The sequence below is a fragment of the Ixodes scapularis genome, unplaced genomic scaffold, assembly GCF_016920785.2.
Source record: "Ixodes scapularis isolate PalLabHiFi unplaced genomic scaffold, ASM1692078v2 PGA_scaffold1__304_contigs__length_218370807, whole genome shotgun sequence".
Lineage (NCBI taxonomy): Eukaryota > Metazoa > Arthropoda > Arachnida > Ixodida > Ixodidae > Ixodes > Ixodes scapularis.
In genome coordinates, this window is record NW_024609846.1 from 158,330,328 (window position 1) to 158,341,150 (window position 10,823).

Below are 10,823 nucleotides of genomic sequence, written 5' to 3' on the forward strand. Positions count from 1 at the left end.
ACTGTTCCAGTGCGAGCACCTCCAGAATCTTTGCTTTGTCGTCGTGCGACTTGGCTACCTTCAACCATTCGATAAGATACGACCTCAGTTCGTACGCGAACTCCGCGTAGCTAGCCTAGCTGTGGCTTTTTGCTCACGCTTCGGAACTTTTGTCGGAACGCTTCCGCCGACAAGCGGTACCTTTTGAGCAAACAGCCCTTCACACATTCGTAATCGTCCGCCTCTTCCGCAGTTAGCCTGGCGATTACCCCGGCTGCCTCGCAGGGCAGTACACCCAGCAACCTTCTGGGCCACGAGTTCCGGTTAAAACGTGCCCTTTCACATGCCCTCTCGAAGTTTACAAGGTAGAGACCTATGTCCTGTCCTACCTTAAATGGTTGTATCAGCTTCGACATGTCATAGAGATTTCGGCTGCCTGCTACCTCCATCTCTGGTCCTCCGTTCGTCTTCCTCAGTTCCACCTCTAGACGAAGTTTTTCAAGTACCAATTCTTTAAATTTTGCATCGTCTTCGTTTCGGTTTTTGATTCGTTTCCACAGTACCTCAATTTCATCGTTGTCAAGACCCTCCATTTTTTTCATTGATGTGCCCGCCTCAACCCCAAGCTCTTCACACAAGTCGAGCAACTCCGATTTCAGCAAGCGCTGCAGCTCCATGTCCGTGACCTATCTGGGCGGTAAAAACTCTGCTCCACTACCAAGAAGTACCAACTTTAAAACTTCCAAACTTTAAGGTAGTCCCCACGCCCCTGCAAAATTCTCAAATCTATTTTACAGGCCTGGCGAAAGAGAAAGGATGCCGTCACTCACCAGACTCGGATCACGGTTCATGAAATCTTTCGGCGCCGCCGCTGACTGGTCGTTGAACTCGATCCCACCGGCTGCCATCCAGTTGTAACAGCTCCGGGGTCGTCCTTGTTGTCGGGCTCCGCTGGAGCCAGGCGCCGACCAGGACATCAGGCAGAAGGAGCTCGGAAGCAGGGCCGCTTTTGACAACCGGTTTACTTTACATTTGTACAGGGTCGAAAAACAGCATCAGAAGACAGGAGCTCCGAAGAAGTCCGCTTCTTTTAACGGGACGCTCTTCCCTACATTCCCCACGTAGGGATTTCGGCTAGCTATGTCAGCTCCTCCCCCACACACAGCGCGCACACCCGTCACCGCCCACCCACAACACCGACACCTTGCAGATTAGCTGTCCCAAAGACGTGTCCGCTTGTCGCCCGAGGGGTCGGCGGGGTCGGCGCGGCGCGCATCCATGATTGCAGCGGCTTCCTCTTCCGAAGGGAAGGTAATTGGGTGCGGGGCGCCCGACGGGAGGGGTCCACCTGGGAAGTGCGGGAAAGGATGCATTGACCTCGTGGGCCACTGTGGGATTCCTGGAAGGCCGAGTGGCTGGTCTTCTTCCCACGTCGGCGGGCCTCTTCAAAGGTCGCTTACCAGCACTTTCTTCTCGCCGCTGACGCATGTCCTTGGGCTTCCTGGAGCCCCATGGTTTCCAGGAACGTAGAAATGCCTGGACGCTTTGTCCATGTCTGCTGGCTTCCTGGAAGGTCGCTTGGACGCCTGTGGGCCTCCAGGACGGCGTTCATTACAATAGATGCCATTCCTAAAGAAAGCTTTAAAAACTCTGGAATATCCACCGTATGCAATAGATGGCTCATATACTCTATTTCACCTTACGATGTACCGCAGGTTAGGCTACAAGCGCGAGCTCCTTGCTCTGGAGCACAACCTAGTGTAATCCGGACCTGCCGACAGAAGAGCCCCCTATGGGACCAGCTGTCGCCGGCGGAGTGTCTGGTTTCTCCGTTGAGGGCGCGCGGTAAAGGTTTTTATGGGACTTACACACAGCTCATAGCCTGCCTTCCCTGCGGTCTGCCACCCCTGCCACTAGCTGATTACCGCTCTTCCTTCCCTTCCGCAGGGGTCCACCTAGCCGCAGAGCGGCGCCAGCGGTGGAACCAACCGTTTTCGCTCGTAGCAGGACAATAAACGTTTTTCAATGTTATCAATCGCCTCTGTCTGTAGGGGGCGAGGGGGCGGTGCAGGAAGGTAGAACGAGATTGTACTACAGCACCGAAGTGTTTTTATGTTTTCGGGCTCTAACCATGCTAACCATGAAACCGCGGTTATCTTTTGTTGCATATTCATATTGAAGCTGTCTGATAAGTACGCGCGTAGCCGCCTCGGTGGCTCCGAGGCGTGAGCGCTGGCCTACGGATCCCCATGTGGCGGGTTCGAATCCCAGCCGAGGTGCCCGCAATCTGACGGAGGCTTATTGCGGAGGAGGCGCCGTGTAACCGAGCTTTCGGTTGCACGTCAAAAGATCCCAGGTGGTCCGAATTAATCCTCAGTCCTCCGCTGGGGCGTGCCAGATGCCCGTCGTTGGTTTGGCACGTAAAACCCTCAAATTTGAGTTTTGATAAGTACACGCGTGTTCCATAGAGAAATATAGTACTACGTAAAGAGCGGACACTTACATAGGCCCCAGCGGCCCAATTTAGTGTCAGCGAGCGCACCCAGCGGCCAGTATAGTCCCTAGTTGAGTGTTGAATGGATGGATATACTTTCGCGCTCTGGAGCACGAACCCACCCTAGTAGCACCATATGTTGCCATAACGTTACTGGAATGTCACAAATGTAATGTAACGTTGGGGCACATTTGGGTATATTATAGCAACGTTTTAAAACTAACGTAACAGGAACGTTCTCCTGTAACATTGTTTGACTGTCACTGAACGTCATGTAACGTTACATCACATAGGCAAACGTTCCAGGAATGTTAGAGAAGCAACATTGGAGCAACATTTAGAAATAACCTCTTGGTAACATTTCCATCCTGACATACGGGCAATGTTTTGCAGCGATGTTGGCCTAATGTGACGAAATGTGACACATCACCACATCACACAGAGACTGGTCAAGGATACACGAAGATACCAGACTTAGAATAGTTCAATGTTGATTTTCTTGTTCAAACATTTTTATTTTTATACAAGCAGAAAGACCGCTCTAATGCTTGTGACTGGCGTGTTTGAAACAAATGTTCAAAATGTACTCTGGAAAGATTGCAGAAAACTAAAAAAAAATCTGTCCAAAAGGTTTATAATAAAATTGAATTTATTTGTGTGTGTGGCATTTCCCTGCACAATTTTATAATCAAGTTTAACATCATAATGGCCTAAGTGGTAGTGCAAGGCTGGCAAACTGATAATGATCATGGCTTACATTTCGTTGCCATAGAATTGTCCAGTGAGCCTCAACTCGATAATTAAGGTGAACAAAATGGTTTGATGTCGCCACACTAAAGCAGACGCAAACACACTAAGGCACCCTACTGTGGTTTTCGTCATACTACGAACGAAAACACAAACCAGCAGATCTTGTCGAGAAGTCTGTTAAAACTTGCCTGTTTGAGCTGGTTTCCTTCCTGGCCCTTCACCCGTCTCGGATTGGCGAGTCTGCTCAATATTCACGAGCTAGCATGCACCCTCATTGTTGCTTTTAGGTTAGGGTCATTCGGATGCCCAGCTTTTTGAACGCATGCTAAAGATATCAAGAGGGTGAAGTCATGGGGTGTTATTGTGTTATCGAAGGTGGAAAACTCACGCTGGTGACATGACGACCCAAAGACCTCCCGAACATGTATAGGATGGCATGAGTGGTAGCCTGTAAATTAATTTGGAACACGTAGCTAGCTGAAATTATCACCAAAGGTGTATTTTAGTGGTGTGCTCTATTGCATTATATTCGAAGCGTAGCTCTGTTTCTGTGAAAAATATGAACATGATTACCATACGGCCAGGTCGCGGAGAGCTCTTGGGGTCGACCGACTACTCTATCCGACCCGAGCTTGCTGCAAAATGATTTCTACTATTTAAAATAGAAGCGAGGACTAATTTCACAACGGACTCAGGTCAAATCGAGCGATTGGGTGGTTCTTACTCTCGCCCTGTCTTGGTTGTCTGCGCCAGTGCTTGCCATAGAGATTTAGAGAAATCTTGGAGCGTGCAGTATAAAATACACCCTGGTTGAAAATTTTAAATAGTTAAATGCGGAAGCTCATATATCAGTCCAATTTACAGCTCACCACCATATTTATTCGGAAAACTCAAAAAGTGGCGGCTCATTGCAACATACTGCAAGTGAGACGACTGGCGGTAGCCATTGTCTCATAGACGGAGGAGGGGAAAAGGGAGACGGTTGAAGGGGAAGGTGAGCGAGGAGATGGGAAGGAGAATAGAGGCAGGAAGAAAGAGGTCAATTATGAAGGTCGAAGGCCGAAAACACACGCTCACACAAGGAAGATAGGAGACTGAAGGGAAAGGGGACTAAGCATGAAAAGCTGAGGGAGCATGAAGAGAAAGATGAAGAAAAGTGGGGCAGGGAGGAGCAAGAGCGGACGGAGGAGAGGAAAGAGGGGAGGAAGAGCACACAGAGGGAAGATGAGACCAATGGGGGAGAAGGAGTGGAGGGGAATGAGGAGATGAAGTGGGGTGGGGCCAGGTAAGACGTAAAACATCACAGGTATTGCTGTGATGTTTTACGTCACGGCCACGGTTGCACGAACGTCAAGATCATGTACACATCCCTGACCACTCAAAATGAAGAGCCATAAGCACCTGCCACCAAAAAGAAAAGGTCAAAGGCCATGAACAAAAAGTCACTCAAACGAGAGAGGAGGGGGAAGAGGGGAGGAAAGGTGAGGTGGATGGGTAGCGGGAAGGGGAAGGTGGACGGGAGAGTAGAGGAAGAGGGGTCGGGAGGAATGAGGAGACCGAGGAGATAGTAGGGGAGATGGCGAGGAGGTGCAGTCAAGGGTCCGAAGTCGAGATCAAAGCTTAAAGGCAACGAACATAAAATCCTATGGAGGTAGGGGAGGGGGAGCGAGGGGCCGCTGGCATTAAATCATGCGAGGAAATGAGGAGGGAAAGGTTAGGAAAGGCAACATAGGAGAGATGGGACGGGAATGGGGTGAGGTGAAAGAAAAGTGATTGAGGAGAGAGAGGGGGGGGGGGGGGGCAGGTAGGAAGGAGATCCAGCATCAAGGGCCACGGATACACGGACGCACTCCGCCGACCACTCAAAATGAATGGCCGAAAGGGCCATGCACGGCCATTACCGTAAAAGAAGAGAAGTGAAGCGCGCGGACGAGTGAGTGATGATGATAGCGCATACTATTGTTGATGAACAATATTTCCAGCGCACGGGCGGCTGTGCGTCACTCGTGTGCTTCTGCTTCGCTCGCAATTAAAATGAAACGAGTATAATCGCACACACATAGTTAGTCCTCGTTCACTTCTAGACAAAGAGCTGTCGACACAAGTGGTCAGAACAAAACCAAACCATCTCGGGACATAAAGCTCCAATATTTGAGTTTGAGGCTTCGAAGCTCGCTCTGCGTGGACCACTCTTTGCCTACATTTGTTATCTGGACACATCACAATGGCACAGCACAGTCGCATAGCTACGGTACTACCGTTTCGACGTTAACAGCTCACTATCATTACCGATATTACGGTCGAGGTCATCCACTGATTCACTCCAAGGCGTTGCAAGATCACCACATCACCACCGTCCACCATGATTGCACAGGTACGGCTTTACGGTTATGGCTGTACGGCTTATACTAATTTCCAATTTCTCCAACCAATCTTATGTTTTATAATTCTTAAAGAAAACTTAATTTAGAACTGTCAGATAAATTTCCAGAGTTTATTCCTACTTGACACTTCATGTTTAGTCGTTTTTGAGTCGTTTACTCACACTGTTGACAAGCCAAGACGCCAAGATGCAGCCAAGATGTGCAAGTAGCTCAAGCCAAGCAAGGTCGAAGCGAAATTTGGGATACGAGCAGTGAGGAGTCGGTGGACACTGAGGAAGCATTCCCTCTGCCACCTGGACAACAGGCCGTGGCATCACATGCAAGTTTTTCCGGAGAGTTTGAGTACCAACGAGCTTCCGAGTGCGAATCTGAGACGAGCGATACGGGTGGTGCACGAAATAACCTAATCTCAAAACACCTGTGTCAAAATCCCCGCTGCGAATTCCCCGCGTTACCTCCCCCGTCTTCAAAATCCCCTTTCCTTTATTCCCCGGGCCAGTGCTCCTCAGAAACCATTTGGAAAAGCGCTTTTATGCACACTTCATAAAGCTCAGCAGTGCTATGACGACCCAACTTCATAGAGATGCATAGAGATAGCAATGACAAGCCAAAGGCCATTATGGGTAGCATTTTTGGACATCAAAGGGGCATATGACAATGTGAATCAGGAATATCTTTGGGAACAGCTAAAAGGGTATGGCCTAGGGAGAACCACGGTTAAGTTCCTGAACGGGTTTATACGGAGAATAGGGTGATTATGAAATGGGAAGCCGAAACTACAAAACCAGCAGCAATAAAAAGAGGACTTAGACAGGGTTGCCCATTGTCTCCCCTGCTCTTTATGATATACCTCAGTGGGATGGAAAAAGGTTAGAACAGTGCAACCTAGGTTTTGACCTGAATTACATGGAGGAAGGACATAAGGTAAATCAACTATTGCCAGGGTTAATGTATGCAGATGACATTGTACTCGTATCAGAAAGCCGTGAGACAATACAGGAACTGATTAGGATTTGCAGCAGGGAAGGGGACAGTTTAGGACTAAAATTCAGTAGAGACAAGTCGGGTATAATAGTTTTCAACGATGAGAAGGGGGAACCCCTGGAGATACAGGACACAGTGATAGAACACGTAGAAAAGTACAAATATCTAGGGGTCCGGCTCAATGAGGGAAGGAAATATCTAGAGGAACACGAGGAGAATACAATTAGAAAAGGGAAAAGAAATTCATCTATTATGAAGCTCAAGGCACTATGGAACTATAACAGATATGAAGTGGTCAGAGGTATATGGAAGGGAGTGATGGTGCCAGGACTGTCTTTTGGCAATGCAGTGCTGTGCATGGAATCTGAGGTTCAATCAGGGCTAGAAATTCGACAAAGAAGCGTAGGCAGATTGGCGCTGGGAGCACATGGAAAAACACCAAATGAGGGAGTACAGGGGGACATGGGATGGTCGTCTTTTGAGAGCAGGGAGGCAATTAGTAAGTTGAAATTTGAACAAAGGTTGACTGAAATGGAGGATACGCGGTGGGCACGTAAGGTATTCAAGTATTTATACATGAAAAGTTTAAACACAAAATGGACGAACCGAACCCGAAAGCTTACATTTAAATATCTACACACTGGTGATGGGGCTGAACAGACTACGTCAGTGAAAAAGAAGGTAAAAGAGGCGGAGAGGAAAATGTGGGAGGGGAGAATGCAGGAGAAATCAGCTTTAGCAGTGTACAGGTCACGAAAGCAGGAGATAAGAAAGGAAAAGCTTTTTGACAATTCACTGGGAAGTGCTTTGCTGTTCGAGGCAAGAACGGGAGTTTTGAGGACGAGGACGTATAGGGCTAAATTTCAGAAGACCGACACATCATGTGCCGCCTGCCATAATGATAGCGAGACACTGGAGCACTTGGTTTTGAAGTGCACGGGGCTTCGTCCTGCCCTCCCTGAAGGGGTAACGGATTTGGCTGGGGCCCTGGGTTTCACTGGCGACGATGGAGGGATGGTAGAGAAAAAGATTACAGTGACAAAGAGACGATTAGAAGATTGGTGGAAATTATCTAGGGAAAATTAAATGATGGACAACTAACTAGCACAGCTGGGAACAGTTGGGACAGAGGAAAATTGGGACTCCCTCCCGCGTGGCTCCGGCCCAAAGTCTCAACCCTGTCTCCCAGTGGGTCGTGTGCTGGGGTAACGCCAAAAAGGTTTGACCAGAGGAAAATTGGCGACTCCCTCGCCGGGGGGAAGAGGCAGGGGGGTGATGTTTTTTAGTTTTTTTTGCCCGATCCCCCGAAGGTCATCCTGGTGATATCCCACACTGCCTGGTGATAGTTAGGGGGAGAAAAATTGGTCTTAAAAGGGCGGGAGGAATCACGTTTTTGTCTTTTTAGACTTGGGCTAGGTGGCGCAAGCTACCGCCCGTTACAAAGGCAATAGCCATTAACATCCATCCATCCATCCTTCATTGAGTCGGATGGGAACCGTAGCATCTGCGGACAGTTTTTCCGGAATCTCAGCAACCTTTATACTTCAAAGTTGCCATCGTCAGAGCTAGGAATTTTTAGAGCTACAGGGCTCTCCAAGTAGTATTCAGTGTGGAGTGTGCAGGACATCAGGTGGAAGTGCGTCTGCTTGCAATATAACCAGGGCTATGCAGTTTTTCTTCTACTTCACTTGCAAGTGGGATCAATGTTTGCAACCGTTGCACATTGGTTGTGCTTCATTCGAAAACTGTATTTTTCGTGGCTTATGAGTGGCCTTTGAGGTAATACAGGCTTGATTTGTTGATTTCAGGAAATGTACTCTGTTGTCCATTTATTTGTTGCTTTATTTGTTGATTTCAGGAAATGTACTCTGTGGTCCATTTTTTGGCGGAAAATGATGTTGCAGTTGTTCCTACCTGTTGGGTGTGCAATGGCCGCACGGCATGGCCACCCTACAGATCAAATCGGTTGATGATGGTAATTGAGAGCGTGAAGAGCCCTTTACTGACTGGGCCACATTCTCCTGTCAGGTGATGGCATCATGTTGTAAGTATAGCGGGTGTCTAGCAACCGGGAATAGTCAGGAATATTTTAATTACCGGGAAAAATCAGGGATATTGTCAAAAAGCGAGCCCAGTCAAGGAAAACGAGCCAGAAATGCCATTGAGTGCCCTGAGCAAGGAGTTGAGAGCCTTGGGGCAGAGAAATAGGCTCTGCTCACCTAATGTAGAGTGTGCTAGAGCACTGCACGAGCCAGAATTTCTAGGCCCGGCCCGAGCCCGATAGAATATTTCATTTCCAGGCCCGGCCAGACTTGGCCTTGAAGAGACACGGCTCGGGCCCGGCCCGGACCCGGCAAAATTTTAGACAGAAACTTGTGCCCGGCCCAAGCCCGACAAAATATTTGTTTTGTTTAATATAAGCCTGAGCTTGGCCCGATCCTGACCGATTATATACATGAGCCCGAAAAAGTTGGCAGGCTTTAACCTAAAAACTGTCTAAGCATAATGCGAACATATTTGATTTAATGAACAAAAGGTTAGGGCGCAAACGAGCTTGTGGTGGTTAAACATTTGACTGGTGTGCTCGGCTTTCTTGTTTCAGTGACATATGAAGATGCAAAGTTCAAAGAAAAAAAATCCGGAAGCGACGTCCGACCTATCAACGAATAATGAAGAGCGGGAGAAAAGAAAAAGGAAGAGACTGCTCCTTTTCCGTCAAGCTTGCCTCTTCTGCAGGAACGACCTAGCACTCAGCCAGCCCCTCAACTTCCAGAACGTGCACCAGTGCCCAAGCAAAAACGCACACGTGTATGTTTGCTTTTTGTTGCTACAATTTCTTAACGCTTTCTAGCTTTTAGATTTTTTATTTTATGTGATTAGCCTCAGCTTGGTTAGCCGCAATTGTGATAGTGAATGGTATCCATATTGTTTATTGAGCACCTGCTGTTTTGGTGTTTCTTTTACAGCGCAGCTCTTAGGCGCCCGTTTTCGGCTTGAGCGGTGTCGCCGTCGCCGTAACCGCGGCGACGTTCCGGCACCGTGCCGAAACGTCCCCGCGGGGTCACGTGACCTCCCGATGTCACATTACCCCCCTTCAGGAGGGTCACGTGACCTCACAGTTACGCCGACGGCGACGCCGCTCGGAGGGAGGGGGGAGAGGTACACCCTTCTGGACAGGGCCCCCAATTACTGCCTAAAAATCTTTCTAGCATGTTATCATTAGGTCCACGTTAGGCTTCAGCTAGCTAGAGAGTTTGTTTTGCTAGCAGGTAGCTTTTTATGCTTCAGTGTAAAAAAGTTGAAAAAGGCCTAGAAGGAGAGTGAGAATCAGACACATGGCATGGTTTTCTGTGGGACTGCCATATCAGGTTGTTGGCCGAACGTGTTGCCAGTGCTCAGCCATCAAAACATGCTTGAGCAGGCGCATCACTCCTTGTGGGTAGGTCACACTTTGCGGAAAAGGTCTAAACTGGATGAAAAGAATGGCTTGTGCATGCAAAGAAACTGAGGCGAAACTGTGTTAGGACAGAGGTAGGCATTTTTTTTTATCTTGATGACACTCTCTGCACTGAAATAGGCACCCATTATCTGAACGCAACCAACTTTTTTGTTTTATTTTTTTGCAGGAGCAGCGTGCCTCTTCCCAGGAGTGACTGAGGGGCTGCCACAAGGGGAGAAGGCAAGCATGTTTCTGATTACAAGAATGGACAGTTGGGCTGGGCTAGTTGGTAAGAATTGATGTTGAAAAACGGTGCAAAAACCAGACAAAGAGAAAAGAACACACAGCACCTTGTCCTGTGTGTTCTCTTATCCGTGCATTTTGCACTGTTTTTCAGCATGTTTCTGCCTTGATTTTTCTGTTATAGTTTTAAATGTCTGTAGTTGGTTACTTTGATCCCTGTTGGAAGCATGGAATTGGTTAACCGTGTTAAATTCATAACTTTTTTTTTACAACCATCCCATGAGTGAGTGCCTGTTGTTTGAATTTTTTATGGCAATTTTTAATATGCGTATGTTACCTTTTATTTCTATTCATGTATACATTTTAGCCCTAGCTAGTGGTTTCTTTTATTTAATTTATGTACACATTAGTATGGTATTTTTACAAGTTTTAAAATCTATGTTCTTTTTCTAGTCCTTTCTGGTTTATTGCCTCCATTATTTATTTATATGTCCTAGCCCAAGATCGGGTGTAGTTTGAGATATATTTAGAATTTTATTTCAAGCTGCTT

The 10,823-nt window shown here is 47.7% G+C and overlaps 1 long non-coding RNA gene across 1 annotated transcript; it reads left to right on the forward strand.

Moving 5' to 3' along the window:
* Positions 1 to 8,336: 8,336 nt before the first annotated feature.
* Positions 8,337 to 10,518, forward strand: LOC115314106. Its single transcript, XR_005717736.3, has 3 exons — positions 8,337 to 8,635; positions 9,194 to 9,399; positions 10,218 to 10,518. It is a non-coding gene; the product is annotated as an uncharacterized LOC115314106 (long non-coding RNA).
* The last annotated feature ends 305 nt before the right edge of the window (positions 10,519 to 10,823 follow it).